The sequence below is a fragment of the Miscanthus floridulus genome, chromosome 16 (assembly GCF_019320115.1).
Source record: "Miscanthus floridulus cultivar M001 chromosome 16, ASM1932011v1, whole genome shotgun sequence".
In the NCBI taxonomy this organism is placed as follows: domain Eukaryota; kingdom Viridiplantae; phylum Streptophyta; class Magnoliopsida; order Poales; family Poaceae; genus Miscanthus; species Miscanthus floridulus.
The window spans coordinates 57,409,140-57,418,448 of NC_089595.1; the positions used below are offsets into that span (position 1 = coordinate 57,409,140).

Consider the following 9,309-nt stretch of genomic DNA (forward strand, 5'->3'; position numbering starts at 1 on the left):
AAGATGTCCTCTCCTTTTATTTCAAATGCAAGACTGAATGGTTGAAACGAAGGGTCATGCAAAAAGACCATCTGAAAGCAGTTCAAGAGTCAATAGCAGGATATCTTCTAGAAAAAGTGCTAAATCCCAATGGCGAGTTCTACTTTGATCTAAGGAACTAATGATGTAAATTAAATGTTTATTGATATCGTTATTTTCGAGAACAAGATTATGAAAGTGTTGTATATATACATATATATCTATAATATATATATAGTTTCATACTTTATTCGAATATAATAATGCTCGAGATGAGAATTAGATGTAATTATATGCGTGCGTGTATTTATATTAGCAGCGTAGAATACGTACATAAAAACATATTATATATTAAACAAATATGTGTAACTAAACTGAAAACAAATTAAACAAAAAAAAGGAACCTTTAGTCCCGGTTGGGGTTAACCTTTAGTCCCGGTTGGGGTTACCAACCGGGACTAAAGGGTGCGCCAGGTTTGCTCGGTTGGAGGGCAACCGGGACACCAACCGGGACTAAAGGTCCCTCTTTAGTCCCGGCTCGATGACCCGGAGATCGTTGTCCCGGCGCGGTAACCGGGACTAAAGGCCGTTACCGCTCGGGACAACAAGTCTATTCTGTAGTAGTGAACCTTTACTTCCCAGGAAGTAATATTTTGAACAAATCTTGGCCCTTGATTTTTAATAAATAATATATTTTTTAGAATGCATAATAAATTTATATAATTAAAATTAATGAAAAAAACCAAATAATACCGACAATCCCGGCTAGCCTCGCCTCTCACAGCACCAACAGTTATTTCCTTTCCTTATCTAACGCCACAAGTTCGTATCAACAAAAGGAAAAGAAATCCTGGCATGGCAATAACTGAGAGGCGATCTTCATTTGAATTTTTGCTAAGATATTGTGCACATGTTATGTTTATTATATGGTTGGCCTTGTACGAACGTACAAGAGATGCAACTACGTCATCATGGTTGGGTGCACGGTCATATTAATCATACATTGTAACAAAAAAAAAACTAGTACGTTTATGCAGTTACACGTAATGAAGCTGTCACGCACCTTGTATGTTTCAGTATTTTTTTTGACAAACTTACACCAAAGATCACAAATTTGCACCTGTATATATCATGTTCTAAAATTCTCAAAAAAAAATATCACGTTCTAAAAACCGCTACCAATATAAGGTGTACCAGGCAGGCATACACACCTTTGTCACGTTAAAAGAAATCTCCATCATATTCAAAAAACGATTAGATCTACCGAACTTTCCAAAAATAAATAGACAACATATTTCAACACTTTATTTTCTTCCAAAATTAAAAACAATTAAATATCTAATTTTATTATTACCTCATATATGAAGTAATATTTGGTAAAAGACATCAAGATCAACGGTCCATAGTTACTTAGAGGTACCACAGCAAAGCCTTTCAAGTAGTTGTTAGTCAACTAGTTAGCCAACATTAGCTAATTAGAACTAATTTTTTATCGAACTAGTAATTAGCCCTATCTCTTCCATACAGGCCCTAGATGTCTCCATGTCTCTTCTCCTAGCTTTTTCCATCATCGCTAGACCATTGCTTGCTAGCCTCCATGCAAAAATCCGAATTTTCTCAGGTACAGGAGCAGACCAAATGTGACTCAACACAGCTCGAGTCTTCCATCAGGCGAGGAACAGGTTCATGTTTCCTGCAGAGGCCATGCAGAGCTAGGTGGTAAGCACTTTTGTCTTTTGATTACCATGAAAATCCCTGAATCCTCGTCATGCCATGCTAGTACATCCTCAACTTGTTGCTGTGGAATTCTGATTTTCATAACTTCCTCAATGCCATGGTCATGAAAGTACATTTTTAGAACATCGAAATCCCATTCTTTGAATTGTTGTCTAAAAAGCTAGGAAACCCAACGCAGTCTGCATCTTTTTCTTACAAGCGATCTTCATTGTACTTCTCCTTGGTATCGAATTGTCTCTCCATGGATTTTGCTTCCAGATTGAATCCTCCATATTAGTGCCCTATTTAACAGCTGGCGGCCATGCTGAACTCCCCTCCAAGCCAGTGAAATCTCGGAGGCGAAAACTGTGTCAAAAAGTTCACCGTTAGGGTAAATACTCAGCTTTAAGCACCTGGGAACAAAGACTGTTAGGGAACATGGTTTAGTTAAAAATTTCCTGGAGAGGACATGAAACTTTTTAACCAAGCGACGCCCCCACCAGAAGTCTTGCACGAGTTTCATATATTCCTCACGATTTGAAGCAGTTAAATGAAAACACCCATTCCATATGTTGGGATATCTTGAGCCACTGACTTGATTAAAACTTTCTTGCCTCCCATAGACATTTTTTTGTCTGGCCACATTGTCATTCTTTTAACTAACCTTTCTTTCATGGGCCGGAACCATTCTGATTTCATCCTCCGTCAGGGAATGAAAGGCCCAAATAATTTTCCTCACAAACCTCACTCTCAACTTGGGGGACAGAATTTATAGCATCATGGTTTCCATCAAAGGCCTGAGGTCCAAAGAGGAGGGAGCATTTGCTAGGACTAACATGCTGCCGTGTACTTATCTCAAAGAAGGCTATCATCTCCCCAATTTTAATGGCTTGATGCACATTGGCTTTGGGAAGTAGCAGGCAATCACATCAGATGGGATATTCCTGGAGCTCTTTGACATATTTTCAAGAATTGGATTTCACTCGATTTACCGCATTGGATAGGCGATCGAGAGAGGCCCTCGACCACAATCAAGAAAAGATAAGGAGATAGAGCGTCCCCTTGAGGTAAAGCTCGAGAAGAACTGAAGCTTTCAATACATTTTTTCAATCAAGTAAAACCAATTAAGGAGACACGTGCCATTACCCATTTTATCCAGTTGTGCTCAAAGCCCAAACTTTTGCATGGCTCTTTTGAGAAAGTTCCAGTACACTCTTATCATAAGCTTAGCTTAAGTGTATTTATATTTTGTAAGCGCAAAAGTCCATCGTGTTGTTACAATCCCTGATGCGAGTATGGTGGGTTTTTTAGCAGAAGTTGTAACCGAAGTAGCAGTAGACCAGTAGTGGAGCTGTAACTCCATCGGGAAGAACTGAAGAAACTGAAAACTGCTAGTCCTAGATACTAGGAAAGGAAGTGGAGACGGAGTAGCGCATACGAGCGGTTTCGTTCGGTTGAGCACTTGGGTAACGCCACGCGCGGCCGCGCGGCCACCCAACCCCACTAGCGGCCTGGGTCTCGCCCCGGCCCAAACCAACGCACGCACAACACATTGATTCATCGACGACCCAACCACACCTGAACTGAACCGCCCAACTGAACAAACACCTCAACGGCGGCCGCCATGGCGCCATCACTGCTCGATCATATCGTTCCCGATCCATCTATGCATGCATGGAAGCATCGAACCGGACCAACGAACACGAACTGTAATTCATTCCCAAGAAAACAGAAGCTTTTTAATCTATCGGATGATTACAGTCTGCAACTTCTAAGATTACTGCTACTAGCTAGAGTAGAAAGTAAACTGATAAACAAGCTAGATCGTCCCTACCAATGGATGATGTGATGGACACGTTAATGTTCATGGGATTAACGAAACGAACCAACAAAAAAAGAAGTTAGATGATGGTGAAGCTCGGTCAGTCGATCGCCGCCCGCCAGCCATTCCATCACGGTCACGGGTCGATGGATCAGGCCTGGCCGTTCGCGCCGCCTCCGCCGTCAGCCCCGCCGGCGCTGCTCCTCCTGCCCGCCGGCACCGCGACCAGCGAGCTGCAGGACACGTCCATCCCCTGCATCTGCCGCTGGACCTCCTCGCAGATCATCTGCCGCATCACGGGTACGAACCACGGGTCCTGCTCCAGCTTCGCCCTCAAGTTCACGGCACCCTCCTCCATGCTGGCCGCCGCGCTCTGCGGTGCGGGGGTCTCGTCGTGGACCCCGACGCCGTTGCCGCCGCCGCCCGGCAGGCTGAGGGTGAGCGACGTGAGCGGCTCGGCCGGCGCGGGCGCGGGCGGGGGCGGCTTCGCGTGTTCGGGCTTCACGTCCAGAGAAGATGGATGCTGGTGGCCGGCGCAAGGCCGCTTCTTGGGCGGCGGCATCAGCACCGAGTCCTCGCTGCTGCCGTCCTCGTCGTCCATGTCCTCGTCCTCGTCCACCTCCTTGGGGTCAAAGCGATGGAACGGCACGGATGCCCCCGCCGCCGCCGACTCCTTGAGATCCAGCAGATGGCGGAGCGGGACGGGGGCCGCCAGTGACCGCCGCAGCGGCGAGCGGCCGCAGCTGGAGGACGCACCCGACGGCGCTGGCGTTGGCGTTGGCGTTGGCGGCCGCCGCCCTGCGCTGCCGGCGCAGCGTGGAGTTCCAGTGGTTCTTGACGGAGTTGTCGGTGCGGCCGTGGAGCATCCGCGCGATGGTGGCCCACTTGTTGCCGTACTGCGCGTGCGCCGCGACGATCACGGCGTCCTCCTCGTGCGTGAAGGCGCGGCGCTCCACGCCGGGGCTGAGCTGGTTGCACCACCGCAGGCGGCACGACTTGCCGGACCGCCCGGGGATCTCGGCGCTGATGACGGTCCAGTTCCTCGGCCCGTGCCGCGTCACGGCGCGCAGCAGCAGGTCGTCCTCCTCCGGCGTCCACGACCCCTTCACCCTCCCGCCGGAACCCGACCCCGCCGCCGATACACCGCCGCCGCCGCCGCCTTCCACCCTTCCTCCCGCGCCACCGCTCGGCACCACCATTTCGATCAAGCACCTGCCTGTCTCTCCCTCGCCGGCGGCCGGGGCTGCGTGCGCGTATATAAGGACGGACGTGGGCGTTGTGGTTGGAGGCTCTGGAGTTGGGTCGTTCGTGTGGTGTGATGAGATGGGAAGGAAGGGTTAGGTGGACGGACGGACGGGCGGACGGTTTCGGGCGCGCGGCCGTTTGCGGTGGGTTTTCGGCAGTTTTCGGTGGGTTTTTGCTGGGGCATCGCCGCATCGGGATGTGGAGAAAATGGGGCAACCTGAGCCGCGAACCGCCGGCTGGGCTCCGTCCCGGGACAGCGGGAGCGCGCGCATGACCTTCCCTTCCCTCACGCGGTGTTTGGGGGCGCCTGTGCGCCGGCCGGGTGTTGCTGCGGCTGCAGTTACAATTCCACCGTCGTTTTGCGCTTTTTCCACCGGCTGCCGTTTGTCAGGCGACGATCGACTGCCGTGCGAGGATAGTCTGCGCGTCAGTCCATCAGATGTTTCATGTTCGTTGTGTGTTAAAAAAAATGATGTTCGCGTGTTAAAAAACAGAGATTTTTTTTGTGTGTTCTCGTCTGATTCGGCTATGCTCCTGGTTCGTCTGCTCGGAAGTTAGAGCATCTCCGATAGTTAAAAAGAATAATTTGGTAAATTGAATGATTTTCTAAGTGGCTAACAAAAGTTAGGAGCGCATATTTGTCGGGTTTCTATTTACTGGTAAAAGAAAAAAAAGTAATTTTGCATCAGAAATCCTGAACTATTTCTAAATTACCGCAACCATTTTTATATTTCCTTGTCTCTTGTATATTTATATTGAGAACTCTTTCTTACTTCTTATTTTTTTTCTAAGTTCTTCCACCTCTAGATTAGACTATTGATACGCATGGTTATATTTCCTAGCGCACACCCATCACATTTGCTGGTTGATAGGCAGGGCCTATATTTGCGTGTTATTAGATTGGTTAAGGGTCTATTTGGACTTGCTCCACGAACTCTTTTATGGAGCCACTCCTATAAAAAAATGAAGTTTCTAAAGCACCTCTTTAGATCGTCTCATAACTCTATTTTAGAATGTTAGTTAAGACAAGGAGTTTTTAAATAGCGCTTTTTTCAATCTTGCTAATAAAAAATTAAGATTGAAAGTGTGTTTTAAAAACACTTGGAGATGCTCTTAGGAATCTGCCCAAAAATATGTGAGGTTGGTACGGTGTGAACTCATTCGATCTTAACTGGCTCAAGAAGTCAAGATTATTGAGCTAACGCAACAGGAGAGAAAAAAGAATACACCGATTTAAGTATAATATTCTTCGAATTGAGAATCTATCTGTTAGGGCATAAGCTGCACAGCCATCGGTGTTCACCGGAAACAGATAGACAAAGCTAATATACCAAAAGAGAACGAAAACAAGACGAAAGGATCGGAGGATGCAGGAGAAAGCAACAAGGGGCCGGTAGTGTGGAAACTGGAAAGGGCACGCGATGAAGTCATGGATCAGTCATGCATGTGGACTGTGCTGGTGCCGATGGATATACCAAAATTTGGGAGAAGAACACGAAAACTCAAAGGTTCCAAGATTGTGTCAATCAAGGAAAATCGATATGAGCTGATTCAGATGCGACACTGGAATCGGCTCTCTTTAAATGACGTCAGCAGATAACGATGATGAGCTAAGGTTGGCGTCGGAAAACTACATATCGGACTCTACAAAAAGAGAAAGATTAGGATCCAAGTTATCTTAAAATAGGATTGTTTTCTTTTATACCAAAGATTGTAATGAGTCGTACTCGAGTAGGATTCATGTTTAGGACTCCGGGTATAAATATTGGACCCCGGCTATTGTAAAGGACACAATCAATCAAATACAAGTTACTTACTTTTTTCGGCTCTGGTCACCCCTTAAGAGTAGGAGTAGAGTAGATCTCGGCGAGTTCTTCAGCGAGCAGGGCTGTATCGGTTCGGCCGACCTCCTGACTTGTCTAGTAAGTACCGTCATGGCTTATACTTCTGTTCAGTACTGGCTGCATCTGATTCCGGTCAACCTCCGCTGTGACTCTAGTATAAGCTAGTTATCGACTCTTGTCTAGTTCAAGTATGGTTGCATCGATTCGGTCGACCTCCACTGCTCGAACTAGATCAAGGTCTAAGTTATCGGCTCTATCAAAGGATGACGTCCTTCGGGTAGATTCATTAAGTTTCTGTGGTAGATTCATTAAGTTTCTGATCTTGCTGATGTTTTCATTGTTATTAGTTTACAGCAACATTAATCCAGCCAGTCGAGATCGAATTAGATTGGCCTTATATCCTTTGGGTCCGTCGTTCGCTTTACTACAACACGGCGTTTCTTACTCTAAGCGACGGATTACGTTTCATCGACTATTTTTACTTCGATCTTGGTCGTGCATAGTACGCGGTTAAGGCACGAATAATCTTGAAGAGGTTTGCTGGCTAGTTGAATATAGTTTATAGTTTACCATTATGGTTGTAACGATCCGGTCGATCTCCACTGATGGCACTGTAGATTGGAGGACGCTAGTTAGTAGATCTGTTCCTGATTAGGCGGAACCCTAGCTATTTGCTATGCCTGCATCGGCTAAATGGCCGATTGCCTATGCATTAACGCCTACGGTGTGCGTCCATGATTCTGTTAATCGTGAAATGATCTGTGTACTTTAAGGGTTTTATTCGTTGTCTTTTTCACGGTTGTATCGATCCGGTCGAACCCTACTGTTAGAGATAGCAGGTTGAGTCTGAGGAGTCCATATGTTTGTTCATGTGAAATAGTCGATTGTTCACACGCTGTAGTCCTTTTCACCTGAATCGGCTATTTAGCCGATTCATCCGAGCCTTCACGTATAGCATATCTTTCGGAAAGCCTAGTCGAAGTACGGATGTTTTTGTGGATTCTTCGGTTTTAGTTTGTTACTATCATATAAGCTGCCATCGATCCGGTCGAACCTCACTGTTGGTGGTAACAAATTAGATTCAAGAGTGTTTGTAGATCCGTTCGTATCAGATAGTCAATTCGTTCATGTGCTATATCTTTTCCTGATTAGATTGATCGTCTTAATGCTTTACACTGGTAATATCTATCTAGCTGATGATCTTATTTACATCTACGAGTACTGTACCTGTCGATATGAAATTAATCGTTACACATGAGCTTTACAGTCCGTAACACTGATTTCTGTGCAGATCGGCTATTCAGTCGCTCTTCCCGTATGGCTGCTCTCGAAGTGGCACACTTGGAACTGTCCGGGCATAGACCGGCGCGTTCCACCTTAAATTACTGATAAACTTTCTCTCCTTGTGAATTGCAGGGTCAAATTGACTAGCACGTCTCGGGAGAAGTACGTAGGATCGATTATCCCTGCGTTGAAGCCAGGCGGATCTCCAGCTCCGTCGAGCAGACCCTTCCGGCTTGCTCGTGTGCCCAACATGTTTTTGTGCCGACACATGTTCTAGCACGCCCGATGGGACACCACAATCGTCATGGTGGCTTACAACAACAACGACATCCTTATGGTACCTATAAAGACCTACCTGATGGAGATAAAGATGTCATCAGCAAAGCTATAGAAGAATTTTAGAACAAGTGTTTGTTGTCCTACACCAAGACACGTGACAATACAATTGTTTAGAAATATCCACTACAAAGAGTTCTGTTCCATGGGCAGACAGATGCAGATGAAGCTGAAGACAAGTGTTTCTTCGTGGAAGCTGTAAACAAATCTGTTCATGATGCCATATCGAACCATAATAAAGTTTTCTTGAACACATTCCACAATACCATGAAAGAGGTGCTTCATGGGCTTCTACTTGATCAGGTTGGGCAGGCTTATTACAATATTCCACATCTGTCGACTCAAGGGGACTAATCAAGCTGGTACCAGCTATCAAGAAGTAACACCATGCTAGTAATGATGATGTCTAGGTAGTTCAGAGTTCATCTGAGCAAGTTCAAGATGCTACTACTGAATCAGATATAGTATAATCCTGGATCATCAGTGCAGCATGTGCAATAGCCGGCAGGGCAAGGTTAGAACTAGATGATTAATTTTGGCACATCAGGCCACATACCGTCGTCGGCTCAAAAATAGCACCATCAATTCAAAGGATCTGTAGAGATATAGATCCTAACGTCTACAACCAGAGATTTCAAGCAGCAAAATAGCAAAAGACCCAGCAGATAGAGATTCCACAAGGATATCATTATGGCATAGATTACAACACCCTTCATCATGATTCTGAATCTAGGGTATCAAGGTACACGAGATTTCAATCCGCAGATGGGTCAGTAGGTGCTGAGGAATCCTAATTCAAATGCTGATGAGTTGTTGCTGAGAGTGACTGAGATGATGAAGAATCAGTTTGGTTTGAAGCCAAAATGGCAGACCTTCTCGTACAAATATACATATCCAGAATAATACGATTTGGTCGCTCTTCCTATAAATTACAGGCTCCTAGAGTTTGCTAAGTTCACTGGCCAAGACAACACAAGCACAATAGAACATGTCAGTCAGTATCTTACACAATTAGGCAAAGCATCCATTGAAGAGGCCCATCGA

At 45.8% G+C, this 9,309-nt stretch overlaps 1 pseudogene; it reads right to left on the reverse strand.

Annotated features, from left to right (window-relative positions):
* Positions 1–3,363: 3,363 nt before the first annotated feature.
* LOC136514326 (transcription factor MYB77-like) lies at positions 3,364–4,777 on the reverse strand (annotated as a pseudogene).
* Between the last annotated feature and the right edge of the window lie 4,532 nt (positions 4,778–9,309).